Genomic DNA, 12,132 nt, shown 5'->3' on the forward strand with positions numbered 1-12,132 from the left:
GGAAGGGCAGGGCACGCAGGAGAAGGGGAGGACTCACAAATGCAGAAGACTTGAGAGGGCAGCTCCCTGACACAGAGGACTGAACAGCTTTAATCTTAGAGGGTTGTTAGCTCTTTTAATAAGAAGAGGGCTTGATTGGCTTACATGGTAGTATAGAAAAACAACCTAAGATTCTATGATGCTTCCTGGTAGGATTGGTTTTAAGAATTTATCACTTTTCTTCTTCTTCTTCTTCTTTCTTTTGTTTTTTTTGTTTTTTTGTTTTTTTTTTTTTTTGCTTAATTTCTTTATTATTTAACTGAGAAGGTAAGACCGACAGGCTCATAGCCCATGCACTGACAGGACCTTACTGAAGACAGTTACATAATATTAGCATAACTGGACAAAAGCAAGGAGATCTGCATGTTGTCATGACTATAGTGTTTCACTCGTTTGTCATAGTGTTTGTTAGAGATAGCTGCTTCCTCTCTGTCCCTTACATTCATTCTCTCACTGGAGAGAGGAAACAAATTCCCAGTTATCCAGAAGCACACGCCCCAGTGCAGGATTTGTAGTTCCGGGAATGTATGACTTTGGGTTTAGTCACTTTCACATTGCCCTTCCCAGGCATCTACTTTTTTATTTTCCTCCCTCTATGTACAGGACTCAGTTCTGGCTTCACATGTTTCACTTTTAGACCCAATTTTACTTTCTTTTATTAAGCTATAACTATCTCCAACCACCACCACCACCCATTTTTTTTTTCTTTTCTTTTTTTGTTTGGAATGAGAGGAGCTGGGAACAGGATGGGGTAGGTGGAAGAAAGAGAAAACTTGAAAACTTTTGTTGATTTTATTTTTTTTTTTCCATAATTTAAGTGACATACTCTTAAAGGAGATTAAGAGAAGGAGGGGAGTGGAAGATAAGAAATGGGAACAGGAGACGGACCATGAAGGGAGCCACAAGATGCTTAGATCAGTAAGGGGGAAAAGTTTAGATGATTTACTGTATTTAATGAGCATTTCAGGTGACCTTTCAACTGTTTTTATAACTTGTGAATGAAGTATTATTTTGGACATTCTTAAGTGTGAACGCTCCAAAGGCATTTAGCCTTAACCTAATACTAAATCCTAAGGATTTTATGTAAGGTTTTTTTGCAACCTGTTTGATTTTTATCATTTAAAATACCTAACTTCTTAGGTGCATAAGTCCATGGTTTTGTGTACTAGAACCAAAGCAGTAAAACTCACTGATTCATATTGGATCCTCAGGTATACCGTCTTCTGGTATCGTATGGTTGGGAAGGATCATTTGTTTTACTCCTTGTAGCCTACCTTTTGTAGAATGTTTTAAAAAATCTTAACTTTTTTTTCTGTGCCGTGTTTGGTAGGGAGAAATCTTTTAATTCGATGGGCTGATGTAACAGGCACTTTTAATGAGAAATTTCTTGAATATTTGCTTTTCCCTTTTACTTCCAACCAACTAAAATATATAAAGGTCTTCATGGTGGTGTTTTGCTTTGTAACTAATTTTTAAAGATACATAGAGAAATACAGGCCCTTTTGAAAGAAACATGTAGTTTTTTTAAGTTAGTGTGTTCCACAAAGTGGACAAGCAGACTTGCTTTTAACATATTTTGTCTTTAATATACTTTAGAAAGTAGACTTCTTGATTCTCTTTTAGCATGATTTTACTTGTGTGTTTGTTTGTTTAACTTCATTTCAAGGGCACCTTAGTGGAACCCGATTTTTAAAGGACTGTTCACATTTGTGCATGCTGCTGTATCATCTTAGAATGCATAATTGGGGATTTTACAAGTGCACATACCACACCACGTTTATACTGTTGACCAAAGAACAAATAAATACTCATTTTTATAATTCAACTTTGCTTTTCACAGGCATGGGATCCAGATGTTTTTTTCCTCATGAGGATTTTAACTCTTAGGCTTTAATTCCATTGTTTAATTTTCAGGTACAACAAAGAAAAAGCATGAGTTCTGATTTACTCATTTTGACCTGGTTCTCTACTAGCTAGACTTTCCTGTTCTGTTCTTTATCATTAATATATCACCTCAACAACTCATCGTCCAGTATCTCCCCCTCTCGTTTCTGTTCTTTCTTACTTTCCTTGCTAAAACCCATTTACCATCTTAGCACTGAGAGCTCCTTTTCTCATTCTGAAATGCTTTTCTTGCTTTTCTTTTCCCATCTCTCTGGCTCTCTTTCACACTCTTCTCACACCGACTTCCTTTGGTGATGGGCTTTTACATTGGGTAGTGGTGGCCACATTGCTACTTCTCTGCTCGATATTAACATGTAGAATTCCACTCTGTAGGGAAAATGTTGACTGTTTCTGTACTGTTTACAAACTGATTATATCTAAACCTTTGCTTTGACAGGTTTTTACTCATAATTTATTCCTCCAGGTCTTTGATTGGAGAGAACAACATTTTAATTCTGTTATTTTTCAGTTTTATCTCTGTAGGAGTGTGTGGCGACCTCATAGCAAAGATACCAGTTTCCTGCAGCACACAGTTAGCCATGTCATTAATTACCCACTCTTTGTTTTTTATTTCCTCTACTTTTGCAGGACCTCTTTTGCATGAGTTCAGTGGTAGTAGTAGCGTGCCTTATTATCCCACTTGGAAGTGATGCCTATTTGACCATTTGTTATTACTCTGGCTGACTGTGATCCTTCCTAACCTTAATGTATATGCACTGTACATGCTGTATTTGGGTCCAGCTCTGATATGAAATCTGACGCTGTGTTTATTGGGATTAGTGCACTGAGAGTTTCAAAATCAAGACATGACTGAATTACTTTCCTCTGGTTTGATCTACCTCATGTTTTCTGCCAAGAACTTAAATTTACATTTGTGGGGAATGATGTTGTATGTGTTACCCCATTTTTCACACTGCATTAAACTGTATCAGGAATATATGTAAAGAATAATAGTGACATAGTTGAAAATACAGTGTATTGTTGCGTGTATCATTTGTGTAATTCCATACCAAAAGCTCTGTTGTGAACTGTATTGTAATTTGAATGACATGTTAATAAAATGTAACAGTTTCCACTTTCGTTCTGTAGCTTTCATTTTATACTGCCTCTCATGTTCTGTTCATACCACATCTTACCTTTGTAGACAGAGACAGCATTTCCTGCTTTCCTTGAGAGGAGAACTGGTTTGGGGTTTATCTCAGAAGTCGTGATGGTCAACCTTGGGCCTCCCTATACTACACCCTCCTGTGCAGTTAGCAGCACCGTGTGTGGCTGTGAGAGTGGCCAGGCTTGAGGCTCAGTTCATGGCCAGTTTGTGCTTTTTATAATGGGTATGCCATTAACGCCCAGGTGAAGGCCAAGGTAACTGGCTCATGTTCATCAGCATTCTTTGCTTTAAATGACAGATAATATCAAAGCATGTTTTGTATGTTGGGAACAGGGTAGTTATATTCTCTTTGTCAATTTTTAGAAGAATTATAAATAATTTTTACAAGTTTGCAAAGGAAATTTGTGCCCTTAACACTAAAGAAAGAAAGCTGAACATGGAGAAGGCAGCCACCCATACTCTACCACTATGGCCTGCTCTTTACCTTCTTTATTGTTAGCAGCAAAGTCCTGATTTCAGTCCTAATCACAGTGTGATTTCTACTGTGTATCCATTTTCCATTTAACATAACCATTATCCGTGTTTCTACAAATTGCTCATAATTGATTGTTCAGGGAATAAAGTATTTTTAAAATAAACCACCTACCGTTCAAAGATACACTGTAAGTGAAACCCCAAAGTCACACACTCCCCCTAGCTTTTAATAGTTCTGGGTTCCTTTCTAGCCACTCTCCTAGACTTGCAATTCAGGCAGACTGTACTTAACTGGCACCCCTACAGACTCATAACCTCTTGAAAACTTCACCTTTCTGATCTGTTGAAAAGAGGCTCATATTATAAAGATTAAATGAATTGGTATTTGTAAAATAATGACCACTATGTCTTGGTATATGTGCAGTGTTCATTTCCTTTTGCTCCTCCCATTTTTACGGAAGATGTGCAGGCTTAAGTTCTTTGTGAAATTCATAGTGCATGAGGATAAAGCAAGAGCATTTGTGGGCCATCCTTATTGTCCACCCAGACCAATACTAAGTGTTCAGCAGAACAAGTAAGGTGGGCATTAGGAAGAAGAACACAACTCACTTGGAAAGCATTGATTTGTCTAATCCAGCTTGGGTTGATCTCTTTGGAGTGAATTTCACAGTTGGCTACTTTAATAACTGCTAGTCACCAGAGCAAAAGTAAGTGTCCAGGCAATATACTGGAGGGCTTGAGGCTCTCTGGTCCCTTCTAAATGTGTCTCACATCTGCACAGCACATATTTTAATTCTCTTGATAACAACAAAAAAAATGGGATAGATGCCTTACAAAAGCAGATGGCCTAGCATGGTTATGGCAGCATCTTCTCACAGAACTCCACTCCAAAAGAACCCACTGTGTCACTGGCAACAGTTTTATTTATTGTTCAAGGTAGCCCATGATTTATTATTCGGTTTTCCATATTTGGATGGGAAGGTTAATGCCTGAGTTTGGTTTAAGTAAGAACATGAAAAAGGAAGAAAAGAGGTAGATTCAGAAAAGTTGGAATTGAGAAGAAGCAAATGACTTGTAGTAAAATTTGATATATGATTGATTGATGGAATTTTAGATTTCAATCATAACCTGAAATTTCCAGTAAAACAAAGCTAGAATAGTTTTCTTCCATTTTAATCCATTTTCCATGAATAAATCATCTTTGTTTAAAACCTCCACTTTGCTTTGGATAATGGGATCACTATAGGAGATGGACAGGAAACACCTTGCGGGCTCAGGTAGAAAGCAGGGTTTGCTTTGAGTTGGGAGACACTGTATGAATAGGAGTTTGTAGAAGATTTTGTGCCCTTAACATACAAAAACATTGTTCTACATCCTACTTTGGGGAGTAGAGACTGGGGTCTTAAAATCTTGCAAGCAGCCATCTATCTAGGTGCAACAGTTGGTCTCTCATCTAGAGCAAAGAGGAATGAAAACCAAAGATGCATGGAAACAAGTAATCCCAGGGACAAGTGGACCATGGGCTCAGCCTATATAACCATGAGACCAAAAGAACTAGATGGTGCTTGGATACCCCTGTCAACCATTCAGAAAGGAATCAGTGCAGGAGGTCCTGGATAGAACTGGAGAACAATGTGAAACAAAGCTAAAAACCAACTTAACTGGTGTGATAGAGACTGGTGAGACCCCCAAGATTGTGGCCCCTAATTACCCTTCAGGCTTGCAATTAAACCCACTCTTAGGGCTTCCAGCCTAACAATAGATGGTCATATAGGGCGAACATTTACACCAGGTAGGTACACTCCTTAGAACAATCAATTACAGGAGAATAGAAGGGCAGAATTTGCACAGGGAGATAACTCAGGGGGCAGGAGTGCATAGGAAAGGGATATGAAAAAGAGGTAAGTACAGGGAGGAAGTGGGAAGAGAGCTGTTACACTGTGGGGAATTGCAGTCAATGTCATGAAACAAAATGTGTATGAATTGCTGTGTGGAAAAAATTTGGTCTGTAAAATACTAAAAAATTTAAAAAAAAAAAAAGTGTTCGGCCTTAATGTCTTTGTACTGTGGCACCCAGCACAGGGCCTGACACGTAGGAGGTCCTTGGTATATATTTATGCAACGTGTTGCATAAAGTAATATGTTTGTTAATGCAGATCCAGGTGGGACCCTCTTCACAGAAACAATAGGTTTGGAAGCATTTTAAGTGTGTCTTCTTAAATCCCTTTGGCTGAAATGATGCAGAGTTGCTAAATTTTCCACCCATTGCAGTCTTCCCCCATCTCTCCTGACAGGCTCTTTCCTTGTACAAAGATGTATTTCCATACTCTGAAAAAGATTGTTTTCAGTGAGACCTGAGAAGAAAAATAAGTAATAGAAGAGTTTTGTAGGAACAATACAGTACTCATGAACTGTGGCTCCAAGGAGTGAAAACAGAAGTGTGTCGGATAACTGTGAGTTGTTATGTGCCGTCGAGTCGGTCCCGACTCATAGCGACCTCTCCTTGGGTTTCACTACGGAAGTAGATTGCCCCATCTTTCTTCTGAGGAGTGGCTGGTAGGTTTGAACCGCCAGACTTCTGGTCAGCAGTCAAGTGCCTTAGGCACTATGCTACCAGAGCTCTTAAAAAAGAAATAGTGAACACAACTTTTAAACTTCATGGTCAAAAATAAATTTTTCTTGTGAAAATTTTGGGCTTGCCTGTACGCTGGAATAACAGGACAGAGATTTCTTTTAGCTTCTTTACTCTGATCTGAGATCCAAACAGGAAAATAAGTAAAAAGGCCAAGATACCACAGTACCTGGGGGTGTAGACGCAAGATAATGACAGCCACAAGCAGTGAGGATCCCATGACCTCGGCACTACACTCTAAGTGTGTCATGTGTTCATTAATCCTCACAGCAGCCCTACAGGTTACATGATAATATCTTTATCCCTGTTTCACACATGGGAAAATAGGCCCAGAGGTATAAGATAGTTACCTACTCTTGCTACTAGATGGCAGAGCTAAGATCTGAACAAGCAAGCATGCTCAGAGCTCAAGACCCTTCCCTTTTAACCACTGGCCTCTACAAGATAACATGGAAAGGAATGACTTATCAGTATCTCAAAAGCAACTCTCCTTCATGACCCAGCCTCCACTCATCTTTGGAAAAGCCTGTACCTTACCCAACAAGTTGTATTCCAAATTTCAATAACTTTCAGTATGTGCCTATGAAAACACAGCCCCCAGACCTATTTTAATTATCTGTTAAGCTCAATTCCACGTAAGTGTAAATGTATGTTTACATAGGAAGGGTGTCATCTCATATCCCAATACCTAGCTCATTCTCAGCGTAGTCTCCCCCATTTATCCAGTGTCATGACTGTTGTGAATGGGGATCCCCAGGAAGACTCTGGCATGCCTCTTGGATCATTAGAGGTATATCCAATCAACAGTGCCAGAAATCTGGCTATACTGTGTGTTCTAAGAATGTTACATATGTGCATGCCAAGTCAAAATGCCATTCTTGATGCCAGCTACAAGGATAATAAATGCTCACTTTTCGCTTCCCTGTTCAGTTCAGAGACCAGCTGCCCACGTGGCACTTTTTTCTACGACCCTTGCCACCTGGAACTAGGTCATAGCTCCCAAGTTAAAAGGTCCCTGTCCATCAGAATAGGAGCCCTGGTGGTGCAATGGTTAAAACACTCAGCTACTAACCAAAAGGTCAGTGGTGGTTCCACCCTACCAACTATAGGAGAAAGATGTGGCAGTTTACTTCCATAAAGATTTATAGCCTTGGAAACCCTATGGGGCAGTTCTGTTCTGTCCTATGTTTCGGAATCAACTTGATGGCAGTGGGTTTGGTTTGGATTTGGGTTTGGTTCTTCAGACTGCCAAATAGGCCAGCCACAAATTTGAGATTCCCAGCATACCCCAACTTCTGACGAACTGGCCACTACCCCTTCAGGATGCCAGCCACAAGCTTGGGAGTCACCCTCGGACTCCTTTACTTTTTATCTACTGGCTCCTACTACTTTGGGTTTGATAATTTGCTCGAATGACTCACAGAACACACAGAAAGTGCTAAATTACAATGACAGTTTTATTATAGCAAAAAGAATACAAATTAAGATCAGCACAAAGAAGAAAGAGATGCACAGGACAAGGTGTCGAAGGGTTCTCAATGAAGAACTTCTCTGTCCTAAAGAGTGTGTTCCCTTCCCACGTGCATGGATGGATGTCTTTCACCAACCAGGCAGCCCATACAGCTTCTATGTTCTGAGCCTTTATTGGGGTCTTATCTCATATACAGGCATGATTGATTAAATCATGCCCCATCCTTCCTTGAGGTCTGAGGATATCAGGATACCAGGTGGCCTTTGCATACAGCCTGGTTTGCCCTGAGCTCATTTGCACAAATCTTCAAGTGCTGTCTAAAGGTTTTAGGTTAATAAAGACACCTCAATTACTCAGGAAATTCTAATGGTTATGAATTATCAGACAACAAAGGCAGTTTATTTTTAACCCCACCACATGTTGTCTCATTCTTGAACAACTTTATGAAAAAAGTAGGTAGTATCATTGTTCTAGTTACCTAGTGCAGCTCTGACAAGAATATATACTACAAATGGGATGGCCTTAACAAATAGGAGTTTAATCTTACAATTTGGAGGCTTTAAGTCCAAGTTCAAAGCTCTAGGGGCTGGGTGAAAGCCCATCAGCCTTGGACTTCAGCTCTGCCTCCAACTCCCAGCCCACCAAAGCTAGCGGCTTTTTCTTCACTCAGACAGCTGCTGGCTACTGAGGCTGCCAAGCCCAAGGTTGAGAAGTAAAAAGGCACAGTCCCGATGTTACCAAACCACATGGCAGGCTATTAACTTAAGTCCATTGTAAGTCCCAAGGTCGGCAGAGCATGGCAGGCTGCTGAACAACGGCATCACTACATGCAGGGTCCAAGCGTGCCCCAAGGCTGCTGCTTATATACAGGAAGCAGATTACATTCCCTAAGGCAGCTAACTACTCAGCTGCTTGTGGTAGATCCCACCATGGAGTTGATTGCCAGTCTGATCATGGGGAATAACTACCACCAGTTGCCCAGCCACTCAGCCAGGCCCAGCCAAGTTGACACACAAACATAAGCACCACAGTTGTCTCCATTTTACTCATAAAGCACATGAAGATTAGAAAAAAGTGATTTGTGTCAGAATGTGCACTTGAACCTGGGTCTCTATGACACTGCCTTAAACACAAGTGTTTATATGTCATTATCTTTGTAAGATTTGTGTGGTCCAAAGAGCCTAACACTCTGGAAGCCCTGTCCTTGTTACTGAGCCAGTGTGTAACTTGGACAAGTCATTTGACTCTTTTAAGCCTCAATTTCAAATTTTGAAGAAAACTAGATGCTCACCTAAACATTCTCCAATTATAAGAAGCTGGGAACTGATAACTATTAGCACCTTGTTTACAAAAAGGACAGGTAAGAGTTTATTAAGATTCCCCAAACTCTTGTCTCTCCACTTCTGCTCTTTTCCAGTAAACACATGGTAAAGTGACAATCTACTCATCTGTCAGTTTCTTGTACGCTTATATGGCTTACATGTTGTTGTGATGTTGGAGGATATGCCACTGGTATTTCAAATACCAGCCGGGTCACCTGTGGTGCACAGGTTTCAGCAGAGCTTCTAGATTAAGACTAGGAGCAAGGATGTAGCAATCCATTTCTGAAAAAATTGGCCACCAAAAACCTTACAAATAGCAGTGAAACTTTGATACAGTGCCAGAAGATGAGCCCCTCAGGTTGGAAGGCACTCAAAACAATTGAACAAACACAAGCAAGATGCATTGATAATTACTGGTGATTGGAATGTACAAGCTGAAAACAAGAAACATCAGTTGAAAAATATGACCTTGGTAATAGAAATGACACTGGAGACCGCATGATAGAATTTTGCAATTAAACAAATTATGGATAACATTGCAAATATCTTTTTTCAACAACATAAACAACGACCATACACATGGACCTAGCCAGATGGAATACACAGGAATAAAATTGACTACATCTGTGGAAGAAGATGATGGAGAAGCTCAATATCATCAGTCAGAGCAAGGCCACGGGCCAACTGTAGAATAGACGATCAATTGCTCTGATGCAAGTTGCAGTAGAAGAAAACTAAAACAAGTGCACAAGAACCAAAATATGACCTTGAGTATATCTCGCCTGAATTTAGAGACCATCTAAAGAATATATTTCACTCATTGAACACCAGTGACTGAAGACCAGATGGGTTGTGTGATAACATCAAGGGTGTCATTCATGAAGAAAGCAAAAGGTCATTACAAAGACAGAAAAAGAAGACAAGACCAAATAGATGTCAGAAGACACTCTGAAACTTGCTCTTGAATGGAGAGTAACTAAAATGAATGGAAGAAATAATGAAGTAAAAGAGCTTTACAAAAGAGTTCAAAGGGTGGCATGAAAAGACAAAGTGCTATAATGAAATGTACAAAGACTTGGAATTAGAAAATCAAAAGGGAAGAACTCAACATTTCTTGAGCTGAAAGAACTGAAGAAAAAACTCAAGCCTTGAGTTACAATATAGTAGTGCCTAAGGTATTTGACTGCTAAGCAGAAGGCTGGCAGTTCAAACCCACCAGCCACTCCTCGAAAAGAAGCTTGGGCAATCTACTTCTGCAGCGATACCGCCTTGGAAACCCAAGGAGGGGTCACTATGAGTTGGATCTGACTCCACGGCAGTGAGTTTGGTTTTTTTGGTATGGACAAAATATTGAATGATGCAGGAATTATCAAAAGACGATGGAAGGAATGCAGAGTCACTGTACCAAAAAGAATTGGTCAATATTCAACCATTTCAGAAGGTAGCATATGATCAAGAACTGATGGTACTGAAGGAAGAATTCCAAGCATCACTGAATGCATTGGCAGAAAACAATGTTCCAGGAATGGACAGAATACAAATTGAGATATTTCAACAAACAGATGCAACACAGGAAGCACTCATTAGTTTAGGTCAAGAAATTTGGAAGACAGGTCCCTGGCCAACTGAGTGGAAAAGATCCATATTTGTGCCCATTCCAAAGAAAGGTGATCCAAGAGAATGTAGAAATTATCTAATAATATCATTAATATCACACACAAGTAAATTTCTGCTGAAAATATTTCAAAAATGGTTGCAGCAGCACACAGACAGGGAACTGCCGGAAATTCATGCCAGATTCAGAAGAGGGCTTGGAACAAGGGATGTTAGATGGATCTTGGCTGAAAGCAAAGAATACCAGAAAGATGTTTACCTGTGTTTTATTGACTATGCAAAAGCATTCGACTGTGTGAAATCATAATAAATTATGGATAACATTGCAAAGAATGGGAATTCCAGAACTCTTAATTGCGCTCAGGGGGTACTTGTACATAGACCAAGTGGCAGTCATTCAAATGGAACGAGGAGATACTACATGGTTTCAAATCAGGAAAGGTCTGTGTCAGGGTTGTATCATTTCACCATACTTATTCAATCTGTATGCTGAGCAAATAATGTAAGAAGCTGGACTATATGAAGATGAATATGGCATCAGGATTGGAGGAACAACCTGTGATATGCAGACGACACAACCTTGCTTGGTGAAAGGGAAGGGGACTTGAAGCACTTACTGTTAAAAGACTATGGTTTCAATATGGATTACACCTCAATAAAAAGAAAACAAAAATGCTCACAGCTGGACCCATAAACAATAGCATGATAAATGGAGAAAAGGTTGTTGTCAAAGATTTTATCTTCCTTAGATCCACAATCAACACCCATGAAGCAGCAATCAAGAAATTAAACAACATATTGCCTTGGGCAAATCAGCTGCAAAAGACCTCTTAAAGTGTTAAAGAACAAAGATGTTGTTTTGAGGACTATGGTGCCCCTGACTCAAGCCATGGTATTTTCAATAGTGTCATATGCATGTGAGAGCTGGACAATGAGTAAGGAAGACCACAGAAGAATCTATGTATTTGAATTGTGGTATTGGCAAAGAGTATTGTACCATGGCCTGCCAGAAGAGTGAACAAATCTGTCCTGGACAAAGTACACCCCGAAGGCTCCTTAGAAGCAAGAATGGACAGACTTCTCTCATACTTTGGTCATGTTATCAATAGGGACCAGTCCTTGGAGAAGGATATCATGTTTGGTAATGTAGAGAGTCAGTGAAAAGAGGGAAGACCCTTAATGAGATGGATTAACACAGTGACTGCAACAACGGGCTCAAGCATAGCAAATACTGTAAGGATGGCACAGGGCTGGAAGCTGTTTCGTTCTTGTTCTGCTTACCTAGTGCCGCTCTGACAGAAATACACCAAATGGGTGGTGTGTTAGACTGGGTTCTCTAGAGAAACAAAAACCAGCAAAGCTTATATATGGAGAGAGAGAGAGAGAGAGAGAGATTTATCTTAGGAAAATGGCTCACAAACATATAGAAGCTGGCATGTCCAAAGTCCCGGGATCAAACATCAAGCTGGAGGCTTTTCCTGGCTCCTGCAACCACAGAAGCCAAGAAGCTCAAGGCTGGCAGGCAGTA

The sequence above is a fragment of the Orycteropus afer genome, unplaced genomic scaffold (assembly GCF_000298275.1).
Source record: "Orycteropus afer afer isolate SDZICR_OR568_19922 unplaced genomic scaffold, OryAfe1.0 scaffold00396, whole genome shotgun sequence".
Lineage (NCBI taxonomy): Eukaryota > Metazoa > Chordata > Mammalia > Tubulidentata > Orycteropodidae > Orycteropus > Orycteropus afer.